Genomic DNA, 13,696 nt, shown 5'->3' on the forward strand with positions numbered 1-13,696 from the left:
AATGTCCCCTGCAACCAAACGAACTGTCAGAGACACAAATCTACAATGGACATAGTGTAAAATGGTCCATTTCAAGTAAGTTATTAATTTGGCATCATTCGAATGGATAGAAATCAAGTTTTAATGAAAATTATCATACTCGGCCAAAACATGCTTTTCAGCCCCTGAAAAGCACATTTTGGCCTTAAAAACTGAATATGTCCCCTGCAACCAAACGAACAGTCAGAGACACAAATCTACAATGGACATAGTGTAAAATGGTCCAATTCAAGTAAGTTATTCATTTGGCATCATTCGAATGGATAGAAATCAAGTTTTAATGAAAATTACCATACTCGGCCAAAACATGCTTTTCAGCCCCTGAAAAGCACATTTTGGCCATAAAAACTGAATATCCCCTGCAACCAAACGAACTGTCGGAGACACAAATCTACAATGGACATAGTGTAAAATGGTCCAATTCAAGTAAGTTATTCATTTGGCATCATTCGAAATGATAGAAATCAAGTTTTAATGAAAATTATCATATTCGGCCAAAACATGCTTTTCAGCCCCTGAAAAGCACATTTTGGCCATAAAAACTGAATATGTCCCCTGCAACCAAACGAACTGTCAGAGACACAAATCTACAATGGACATAGTGTAAAATGGTCCAATTCAAGTAAGTTATTCATTTGGCATCATTCGAATGGATAGAAATCAAGTTTTAATGAAAATTATCATACTCGGCCAAAACATGCTTTTCAGCCCTTGAAAAGCACATTTTGGCCTTAAAAAATGAATATGTCCCCTGCAACCAAACGAACTGTCAGAGACACAAATCTACAATGGACATAGTGTAAAATGGTCCAATTCAAGCAAATTATTCATTTGGCATCATTCGAAGTGATAGAAATCAAGTTTTAATGAAAATTATCATACTCGGCCAAAACATGCTTTTCAGCCTCTGAAAAGCACATTTTGGCCATAAAAACTGAAAATGTCCACTGCAACCAAACGAACTGTCGGAGACACAAATCTACAATGGACATAGTATAAAATGGTCCAATTCAAGTAAGTTATTCATTTGGCATCATTCGAATGGATAGAAATCAAGTTTTAATGAAAATTACCATACTCGGCCAAAACATGCTTTTCAGCCGCTGAAAAGCACATTTTGGCCATAAAAACTGAATATCCCCTGCAACCAAACGAACTGTCGGAGACACAAATCTACAATGGACATAGTGTAAAATGGTCCAATTCAAGTAAGTTATTCATTTGGCATCAATCGAAGTGATATAAATCAAGTTTTAATGAAAATTATCATACTCGGCCAAAACATGCTTTTCAGCCCCTAAAGCACATTTTGGCCATAAAAACTGAATATGTCCCCTGCAACCAAACGAACTGTCAGACACACAAATCTACAATGGACATAGTGTAAAATGGTCCAATTCAAGTAAGTTATTCATTTGGCATCAATCGAAGTGATAGAAATCAAGTTTTAATGAAAATTATCATACTCTGCCAAAACATGCTTTTCAGCCTCTGAAAAGCACATTTTGGCCATAAAAACTGAAAATGTCCCCTGCAACCAAACGAACTGTCGGAGACACAAATCTACAATGGACATAGTGTAAAATGGTCCAATTCAAGTAAGTTATTCATTTGGCATCATTCGAAGTGATAGAAATTAAGTTTTAATGAAAATCATCATACTCGGCCAAAACATGCTTTTCAGCCCCTGAAAAGCACATTTTGGCCATAAAAACTGAAAATGTCCCCTGCAACCAAACGAACTGTCAGAGACAAATCTACAATGGACATAGTGTAAAATGGTCCATTTCAAGTAAGTTATTAATTTGGCATCATTCGAATGGATAGAAATCAAGTTTTAATGAAAATTATCATACTCGGCCAAAACATGCTTTTCAGCCCCTGAAAAGCACATTTTGGCCTTAAAAACTGAATATGTCCCCTGCAACCAAACGAACAGTCAGAGACACAAATCTACAATGGACATAGTGTAAAATGGTCCAATTCAAGTAAGTTATTCATTTGGCATCATTCGAATGGATAGAAATCAAGTTTTAATGAAAATTACCATACTCGGCCAAAACATGCTTTTCAGCCCCTGAAAAGCACATTTTGGCCATAAAAACTGAATATCCCCTGCAACCAAACGAACTGTCGGAGACACAAATCTACAATGGACATAGTGTAAAATGGTCCAATTCAAGTAAGTTATTCATTTGGCATCATTCGAAATGATAGAAATCAAGTTTTAATGAAAATTATCTTATTCGGCCAAAACATGCTTTTCAGCCCCTGAAAAGCACATTTTGGCCATAAAAACTGAATATGTCCCCTGCAACCAAACGAACTGTCAGAGACACAAATCTACAATGGACATAGTGTAAAATGGTCCAATTCAAGTAAGTTATTCATTTGGCATCATTCGAATGGATAGAAATCAAGTTTTAATGAAAATTATCATACTCGGCCAAAACATGCTTTTCAGCCCTTGAAAAGCACATTTTGGCCTTAAAAAATGAATATGTCCCCTGCAACCAAACGAACTGTCAGAGACACAAATCTACAATGGACATAGTGTAAAATGGTCCAATTCAAGCAAATTATTCATTTGGCATCATTCGAAGTGATAGAAATCAAGTTTTAATGAAAATTATCATACTCGGCCAAAACATGCTTTTCAGCCTCTGAAAAGCACATTTTGGCCATAAAAACTGAAAATGTCCACTGCAACCAAACGAACTGTCGGAGACACAAATCTACAATGGACATAGTATAAAATGGTCCAATTCAAGTAAGTTATTCATTTGGCATCATTCGAATGGATAGAAATCAAGTTTTAATGAAAATTATCATACTCGCCCAAAACATGCTTTTCAGCCCCTGAAAAGCACATTTTGGCCTTAAAAACTGAATATGTCCCCTGCAACCAAAGGAACAATCAGAGACACAAATCTACAATGGACATAGTGTAAAATGGTCCAATTCAAGTAAATCATTCATTTGACATCATTCGAAGTGATAGAAATCAAGTTTTAATGAAAATGATCATACTCGGCCAAAACATGCTTTTCAGCCTCTGAAAAGCACATTTTGGCCATAAAAACTGAAAATGTCCCCTGCAACCAAACGAACTGTCGGAGACACAAATCTACAATGGACATAGTGTAAAATGGTCCAATTCAAGTAGTTATTCATTTGGCATCATTCGAAGTGATAGAAATCAAGTTTTAATGAAAATTATCATACTCGGCCAAAACATGCTTTTCAGCCCCTGAAAAGCACATTTTGGCCATAAAAACTGAAAATGTCCCCTGCAACCAAACGAACTGTCGGAGACACAAATCTACAATGGACATAGTGTAAAATGGTCCAATTCAAGTAAGTTATTCATTTGGCATCATTCGAAGTGATAGAAATTAAGTTTTAATGAAAATTATCATACTCGGCCAAAACATGCTTTTCAGCCTCTGAAAAGCACATTTTGGCCATAAAAACTGAAAATGTCCCCTGCAACCAAACGAACTGTCGGAGACACAAATCTACAATGGACATAGTGTAAAATGGTCCAATTCAAGTAAGTTATTCATTTGGCATCATTCGAAGTGATAGAAATCAAGTTTTATTGAAAATTATCATACTCGGCCAAAACATGCTTTTCAGCCCCTGAAAAGCACATTTTGGCCATAAAAACTGAATATGTCCCCTGCAACCAAACGAACAGTCAGAGACACAAATCTACAATGGACATAGTGTAAAATGGTCCAATTCAAGTAAGTTATTCATTTGGCATCATTCGAATGGATAGAAATCAAGTTTTAATGAAAATTATCATACTCGCCCAAAACATGCTTTTCAGCCCCTGAAAAGCACATTTTGGCCTTAAAAACTGAATATGTCCCCTGCAACCAAACCAACTGTCAGAGACACAAATCTACAATGGACATAGTGTAAAATGGTCCAATTCAAGTAAGTTATTCATTTGGCATCATTCGAATGGATAGAAATCAAGTTTTAATGAAAATTATCATACTCGGCCAAAACATGCTTTTCAGCCCCTGAAAAGCACATTTTGGCCTTAAAAACTGAATATGTCCCCTGCAACCAAACGAACAGTCAGAGACACAAATCTACAATGGACATAGTGTAAAATGGTCCAATTCAAGTAAGTTATTCATTTGGCATCATTCGAATGGATAGAAATCAAGTTTTAATGAAAATTACCATACTCGGCCAAAACATGCTTTTCAGCCCCTGAAAAGCACATTTTGGCCATAAAAACTGAATATCCCCTGCAACCAAACGAACTGTCGGAGACACAAATCTACAATGGACATAGTGTAAAATGGTCCAATTCAAGTAAGTTATTCATTTGGCATCAATCGAAGTGATAGAAATCAAGTTTTAATGAAAATTATCATACTCGGCCAAAACATGCTTTTCAGCCCCTGAAAAGCACATTTTGGCCTTAAAAACTGAATATGTCCCCTGCAACCAAACGAACAATCAGAGACACAAATCTACAATGGACATAGTGTAAAATGGTCCAATTCAAGTAAATCATTCATTTGGCATCATTCGAAGTGATAGAAATCAAGTTTTAATGAAAATGATCATACTCGGCCAAAACATGCTTTTCAGCCTCTGAAAAGCACATTTTGGCCATAAAAACTGAAAATGTCCCCTGCAACCAAACGAACTGTCGGAGACACAAATCTACAATGGACATAGTGTAAAATAGTCCAATTCAAGTAAGTTATTCATTTGGCATCATTCGAAGTGATAGAAATTAAGTTTTAATGAAAATTATCATACTCGGCCAAAACATGCTTTTCAGCCTCTGAAAAGCACATTTTGGCCATAAAAACTGAAAATGTCCCCTGCAACCAAACGAACTGTCGGAGACACAAATCTACAATGGACATAGTGTAAAATGGTCCAATTCAAGTAAGTTATTCATTTGGCATCATTCGAAGTGATAGAAATCAAGTTTTATTGAAAATTATCATACTCGGCCAAAACATGCTTTTCAGCCTCTGAAAAGCACATTTTGGCCATAAAAACTGAAAATGTCCCCTGCAACCAAACGAACTGTCAGAGACAAATCTACAATGGACATAGTGTAAAATGGTCCATTTCAAGTAAGTTATTAATTTGGCATCATTCGAATGGATAGAAATCAAGTTTTAATGAAAATTATCATACTCGGCCAAAACATGCTTTTCAGCCCCTGAAAAGCACATTTTGGCCTTAAAAACTGAATATGTCCCCTGCAACCAAACGAACAGTCAGAGACACAAATCTACAATGGACATAGTGTAAAATGGTCCAATTCAAGTAAGTTATTCATTTGGCATCATTCGAATGGATAGAAATCAAGTTTTAATGAAAATTACCATACTCTGCCAAAACATGCTTTTCAGCCCCTGAAAAGCACATTTTGGCCATAAAAACTGAATATCCCCTGCAACCAAACGAACTGTCGGAGACACAAATCTACAATGGACATAGTGTAAAATGGTCCAATTCAAGTAAGTTATTCATTTGGCATCATTCGAAATGATAGAAATCAAGTTTTAATGAAAATTATCTTATTCGGCCAAAACATGCTTTTCAGCCCCTGAAAAGCACATTTTGGCCATAAAAACTGAATATGTCCCCTGCAACCAAACGAACTGTCAGAGACACAAATCTACAATGGACATAGTGTAAAATGGTCCAATTCAAGTAAGTTATTCATTTGGCATCATTCGAATGGATAGAAATCAAGTTTTAATGAAAATTATCATACTCGGCCAAAACATGCTTTTCAGCCCTTGAAAAGCACATTTTGGCCTTAAAAAATGAATATGTCCCCTGCAACCAAACGAACTGTCAGAGACACAAATCTACAATGGACATAGTGTAAAATGGTCCAATTCAAGCAAATTATTCATTTGGCATCATTCGAAGTGATAGAAATCAAGTTTTAATGAAAATTATCATACTCGGCCAAAACATGCTTTTCAGCCTCTGAAAAGCACATTTTGGCCATAAAAACTGAAAATGTCCACTGCAACCAAACGAACTGTCGGAGACACAAATCTACAATGGACATAGTATAAAATGGTCCAATTCAAGTAAGTTATTCATTTGGCATCATTCGAATGGATAGAAATCAAGTTTTAATGAAAATTATCATACTCGCCCAAAACATGCTTTTCAGCCCCTGAAAAGCACATTTTGGCCTTAAAAACTGAATATGTCCCCTGCAACCAAAGGAACAATCAGAGACACAAATCTACAATGGACATAGTGTAAAATGGTCCAATTCAAGTAAATCATTCATTTGACATCATTCGAAGTGATAGAAATCAAGTTTTAATGAAAATGATCATACTCGGCCAAAACATGCTTTTCAGCCTCTGAAAAGCACATTTTGGCCATAAAAACTGAAAATGTCCCCTGCAACCAAACGAACTGTCGGAGACACAAATCTACAATGGACATAGTGTAAAATGGTCCAATTCAAGTAGTTATTCATTTGGCATCATTCGAAGTGATAGAAATCAAGTTTTAATGAAAATTATCATACTCGGCCAAAACATGCTTTTCAGCCCCTGAAAAGCACATTTTGGCCATAAAAACTGAAAATGTCCCCTGCAACCAAACGAACTGTCGGAGACACAAATCTACAATGGACATAGTGTAAAATGGTCCAATTCAAGTAAGTTATTCATTTGGCATCATTCGAAGTGATAGAAATTAAGTTTTAATGAAAATTATCATACTCGGCCAAAACATGCTTTTCAGCCTCTGAAAAGCACATTTTGGCCATAAAAACTGAAAATGTCCCCTGCAACCAAACGAACTGTCGGAGACACAAATCTACAATGGACATAGTGTAAAATGGTCCAATTCAAGTAAGTTATTCATTTGGCATCATTCGAAGTGATAGAAATCAAGTTTTATTGAAAATTATCATACTCGGCCAAAACATGCTTTTCAGCCCCTGAAAAGCACATTTTGGCCATAAAAACTGAATATGTCCCCTGCAACCAAACGAACAGTCAGAGACACAAATCTACAATGGACATAGTGTAAAATGGTCCAATTCAAGTAAGTTATTCATTTGGCATCATTCGAATGGATAGAAATCAAGTTTTAATGAAAATTATCATACTCGCCCAAAACATGCTTTTCAGCCCCTGAAAAGCACATTTTGGCCTTAAAAACTGAATATGTCCCCTGCAACCAAACCAACTGTCAGAGACACAAATCTACAATGGACATAGTGTAAAATGGTCCAATTCAAGTAAGTTTTTCATTTGGCATCATTCGAATGGATAGAAATCAAGTTTTAATGAAAATTATCATACTCGGCCAAAACATGCTTTTCAGCCCCTGAAAAGCACATTTTGGCCTTAAAAACTGAATATGTCCCCTGCAACCAAACGAACAGTCAGAGACACAAATCTACAATGGACATAGTGTAAAATGGTCCAATTCAAGTAAGTTATTCATTTGGCATCATTCGAATGGATAGAAATCAAGTTTTAATGAAAATTACCATACTCGGCCAAAACATGCTTTTCAGCCCCTGAAAAGCACATTTTGGCCATAAAAACTGAATATCCCCTGCAACCAAACGAACTGTCGGAGACACAAATCTACAATGGACATAGTGTAAAATGGTCCAATTCAAGTAAGTTATTCATTTGGCATCAATCGAAGTGATAGAAATCAAGTTTTAATGAAAATTATCATACTCGGCCAAAACATGCTTTTCAGCCCCTGAAAAGCACATTTTGGCCTTAAAAACTGAATATGTCCCCTGCAACCAAACGAACAATCAGAGACACAAATCTACAATGGACATAGTGTAAAATGGTCCAATTCAAGTAAATCATTCATTTGGCATCATTCGAAGTGATAGAAATCAAGTTTTAATGAAAATGATCATACTCGGCCAAAACATGCTTTTCAGCCTCTGAAAAGCACATTTTGGCCATAAAAACTGAAAATGTCCCCTGCAACCAAACGAACTGTCGGAGACACAAATCTACAATGGACATAGTGTAAAATAGTCCAATTCAAGTAAGTTATTCATTTGGCATCATTCGAAGTGATAGAAATTAAGTTTTAATGAAAATTATCATACTCGGCCAAAACATGCTTTTCAGCCTCTGAAAAGCACATTTTGGCCATAAAAACTGAAAATGTCCCCTGCAACCAAACGAACTGTCGGAGACACAAATCTACAATGGACATAGTGTAAAATGGTCCAATTCAAGTAAGTTATTCATTTGGCATCATTCGAAGTGATAGAAATCAAGTTTTATTGAAAATTATCATACTCGGCCAAAACATGCTTTTCAGCCTCTGAAAAGCACATTTTGGCCATAAAAACTGAAAATGTCCCCTGCAACCAAACGAACTGTCAGAGACACAAATCTACAATGGACATAGTGTAAAATGGTCCAATTCAAGTAGTTATTCATTTGGCATCATTCGAAGTGATAGAAATCAAGTTTTAATGAAAATTATCATACTCGGCCAAAACATGCTTTTCAGCCCCTGAAAAGCACATTTTGGCCATAAAAACTGAAAATGTCCCCTGCAACCAAACGAACTGTCGGAGACACAAATCTACAATGGACATAATGTAAAATGGTCCAATTCAAGTAAGTTATTCATTTGGCATCATTCGAAGTGATAGAAATTAAGTTTTAATGAAAATTATCATACTCGGCCAAAACATGCTTTTCAGCCTCTGAAAAGCACATTTTGGCCATAAAAACTGAAAATGTCCCCTGCAACCAAACGAACTGTCGGAGACACAAATCTACATTGGACATAGTGTAAAATGGTCCAATTCAAGTAAGTTATTCATTTGGCATCATTCGAAGTGATAAAAATTAAGTTTTAATGAAAATTATCATACTCTGCCAAAACATGCTTTTCAGCCTCTGAAAAGCACATTTTGGCCATAAAAACTGAAAATGTCCCCTGCAACCAAACGAACTGTCGGAGACACAAATCTACAATGGACATAGTGTAAAATGGTCCAATTCAAGTAAGTTATTCATTTGGCATCATTCGAAGTGATAGAAATTAAGTTTTAATGAAAATCATCATACTCGGCCAAAACATGCTTTTCAGCCCCTGAAAAGCACATTTTGGCCATAAAAACTGAAAATGTCCCCTGCAACCAAACGAACTGTCAGAGACACAAATCTACAATGGACATAGTGTAAAATGGTCCATTTCAAGTAAGTTATTAATTTGGCATCATTCGAATGGATAGAAATCAAGTTTTAATGAAAATTATCATACTCGGCCAAAACATGCTTTTCAGCCCCTGAAAAGCACATTTTGGCCTTAAAAACTGAATATGTCCCCTGCAACCAAACGAACAGTCAGAGACACAAATCTACAATGGACATAGTGTAAAATGGTCCAATTCAAGTAAGTTATTCATTTGGCATCATTCGAATGGATAGAAATCAAGTTTTAATGAAAATTACCATACTCGGCCAAAACATGCTTTTCAGCCCCTGAAAAGCACATTTTGGCCATAAAAACTGAATATCCCCTGCAACCAAACGAACTGTCGGAGACACAAATCTACAATGGACATAGTGTAAAATGGTCCAATTCAAGTAAGTTATTCATTTGGCATCATTCGAAATGATAGAAATCAAGTTTTAATGAAAATTATCATATTCGGCCAAAACATGCTTTTCAGCCCCTGAAAAGCACATTTTGGCCATAAAAACTGAATATGTCCCCTGCAACCAAACGAACTGTCAGAGACACAAATCTACAATGGACATAGTGTAAAATGGTCCAATTCAAGTAAGTTATTCATTTGGCATCATTCGAATGGATAGAAATCAAGTTTTAATGAAAATTATCATACTCGGCCAAAACATGCTTTTCAGCCCTTGAAAAGCACATTTTGGCCTTAAAAAATGAATATGTCCCCTGCAACCAAACGAACTGTCAGAGACACAAATCTACAATGGACATAGTGTAAAATGGTCCAATTCAAGCAAATTATTCATTTGGCATCATTCGAAGTGATAGAAATCAAGTTTTAATGAAAATTATCATACTCGGCCAAAACATGCTTTTCAGCCTCTGAAAAGCACATTTTGGCCATAAAAACTGAAAATGTCCACTGCAACCAAACGAACAATCAGAGACACAAATCTACAATGGACATAGTGTAAAATGGTCCAATTCAAGTAAATCATTCATTTGGCATCATTCGAAGTGATAGAAATCAAGTTTTAATGAAAATGATCATACTCGGCCAAAACATGCTTTTCAGCCTCTGAAAAGCACATTTTGGCCATAAAAACTGAAAATGTCCCCTGCAACCAAACGAACTGTCGGAGACACAAATCTACAATGGACATAGTGTAAAATAGTCCAATTCAAGTAAGTTATTCATTTGGCATCATTCGAAGTGATAGAAATTAAGTTTTAATGAAAATTATCATACTCGGCCAAAACATGCTTTTCAGCCTCTGAAAAGCACATTTTGGCCATAAAAACTGAAAATGTCCCCTGCAACCAAACGAACTGTCGGAGACACAAATCTACAATGGACATAGTGTAAAATGGTCCAATTCAAGTAAGTTATTCATTTGGCATCATTCGAAGTGATAGAAATCAAGTTTTATTGAAAATTATCATACTCGGCCAAAACATGCTTTTCAGCCTCTGAAAAGCACATTTTGGCCATAAAAACTGAAAATGTCCCCTGCAACCAAACGAACTGTCGGAGACACAAATCTACAATGGACATAGTGTAAAATGGTCCAATTCAAGTAGTTATTCATTTGGCATCATTCGAAGTGATAGAAATCAAGTTTTAATGAAAATTATCATACTCGGCCAAAACATGCTTTTCAGCCCCTGAAAAGCACATTTTGGCCATAAAAACTGAAAATGTCCCCTGCAACCAAACGAACTGTCGGAGACACAAATCTACAATGGACATAGTGTAAAATGGTCCAATTCAAGTAAGTTATTCATTTGGCATCATTCGAAGTGATAGAAATTAAGTTTTAATGAAAATTATCATACTCGGCCAAAACATGCTTTTCAGCCTCTGAAAAGCACATTTTGGCCATAAAAACTGAAAATGTCCCCTGCAACCAAACGAACTGTCGGAGACACAAATCTACAATGGACATAGTGTAAAATGGTCCAATTCAAGTAAGTTATTCATTTGGCATCATTCGAAGTGATAGAAATCAAGTTTTATTGAAAATTATCATACTCGGCCAAAACATGCTTTTCAGCCCCTGAAAAGCACATTTTGGCCATAAAAACTGAATATGTCCCCTGCAACCAAACGAACAGTCAGAGACACAAATCTACAATGGACATAGTGTAAAATGGTCCAATTCAAGTAAGTTATTCATTTGGCATCATTCGAATGGATAGAAATCAAGTTTTAATGAAAATTATCATACTCGCCCAAAACATGCTTTTCAGCCCCTGAAAAGCACATTTTGGCCTTAAAAACTGAATATGTCCCCTGCAACCAAACCAACTGTCAGAGACACAAATCTACAATGGACATAGTGTAAAATGGTCCAATTCAAGTAAGTTATTCATTTGGCATCATTCGAATGGATAGAAATCAAGTTTTAATGAAAATTATCATACTCGGCCAAAACATGCTTTTCAGCCCCTGAAAAGCACATTTTGGCCTTAAAAACTGAATATGTCCCCTGCAACCAAACGAACAGTCAGAGACACAAATCTACAATGGACATAGTGTAAAATGGTCCAATTCAAGTAAGTTATTCATTTGGCATCATTCGAATGGATAGAAATCAAGTTTTAATGAAAATTACCATACTCGGCCAAAACATGCTTTTCAGCCCCTGAAAAGCACATTTTGGCCATAAAAACTGAATATCCCCTGCAACCAAACGAACTGTCGGAGACACAAATCTACAATGGACATAGTGTAAAATGGTCCAATTCAAGTAAGTTATTCATTTGGCATCAATCGAAGTGATAGAAATCAAGTTTTAATGAAAATTATCATACTCGGCCAAAACATGCTTTTCAGCCCCTGAAAAGCACATTTTGGCCTTAAAAACTGAATATGTCCCCTGCAACCAAACGAACAATCAGAGACACAAATCTACAATGGACATAGTGTAAAATGGTCCAATTCAAGTAAATCATTCATTTGGCATCATTCGAAGTGATAGAAATCAAGTTTTAATGAAAATGATCATACTCGGCCAAAACATGCTTTTCAGCCTCTGAAAAGCACCTTTTGGCCATAAAAACTGAATATCCCCATCAACCAAACGAACTGTCGGAGACACAAATCTACAATGGACATAGTGTAAAATAGTCCAATTCAAGTAAGTTATTCATTTGGCATCATTCGAAGTGATAGAAATCAAGTTTTAATGAAAACTATCATACTCGGCCAAAACATGCTTTTCAGCCTCTGAAAAGCACATTTTGGCCATAAAAACTGAAAATGTCCACTGCAACCAAACGAACTGTCGGAGACACAAATCTACAATGGACATAGTGTAAAATGGTCCAATTCAAGTAAGTTATTCATTTGGCATCATTCGAAGTGATAGAAATCAAGTTTTATTGAAAATTATCATACTCGGCCAAAACATGCTTTTCAGCCTCTGAAAAGCACATTTTGGCCTTAAAAACTGAATATGTCCCCTGCAACCAAAGGAACTGTCAGAGACACAAATCTACAATGGACATAGTGTAAAATGGTCCAATTCAAGTAGTTATTCATTTGGCATCATTCGAAGTGATAGAAATCAAGTTTTAATGAAAATTAACATACTCGGCCAAAACATGCTTTTCAGCCCCTGAAAAGCACATTTTGGCCATAAAAACTGAAAATGTCCCCTGCAACCAAACGAACTGTCGGAGACACAAATCTACAATGGACATAATGTAAAATGGTCCAATTCAAGTAAGTTATTCATTTGGCATCATTCGAAGTGATAGAAATTAAGTTTTAATGAAAATTATCATACTCGGCCAAAACATGCTTTTCAGCCTCTGAAAAGCACATTTTGGCCATAAAAACTGAAAATGTCCCCTGCAACCAAACGAACTGTCGGAGACACAAATCTACAATGGACATAGTGTAAAATGGTCCAATTCAAGTAAGTTATTCATTTGGCATCATTCGAAGTGATAGAAATCAAGTTTTATTGAAAATTATCATACTCGGCCAAAACATGCTTTTCAGCCTCTGAAAAGCACATTTTGGCCATAAAAACTGAAAATGTCCCCTGCAACCAAACGAACTGTCAGAGACACAAATCTACAATGGACATAGTGTAAAATGGTCCAATTCAAGTAAGTTATTCATTTGGCATCATTCGAAGTGATAGAAATCAAGTTTTATTCAAAATTATCATACTCGGCCAAAACATGCTTTTCAGCCTCTGAAAAGCACATTTTGGCCATAAAAACTGAATATGTCCCCTGCAACCAAACGAACAGTCAGAGACACAAATCTACAATGGACATAGTGTAAAATGGTCCAATTCAAGTAAGTTATTCATTTGGCATCATTCGAATGGATAGAAATCAAGTTTTAATGAAAATTATCATTCTCGCCCAAAACATGCTTTTCAGCCCCTGAAAAGCACATTTTGGCCTTAAAAACTGAATATGT

Source organism: Stigmatopora argus, unplaced genomic scaffold (assembly GCF_051989625.1).
Source record: "Stigmatopora argus isolate UIUO_Sarg unplaced genomic scaffold, RoL_Sarg_1.0 HiC_scaffold_27, whole genome shotgun sequence".
NCBI classification, from domain to species: Eukaryota; Metazoa; Chordata; class Actinopteri; order Syngnathiformes; family Syngnathidae; genus Stigmatopora; species Stigmatopora argus.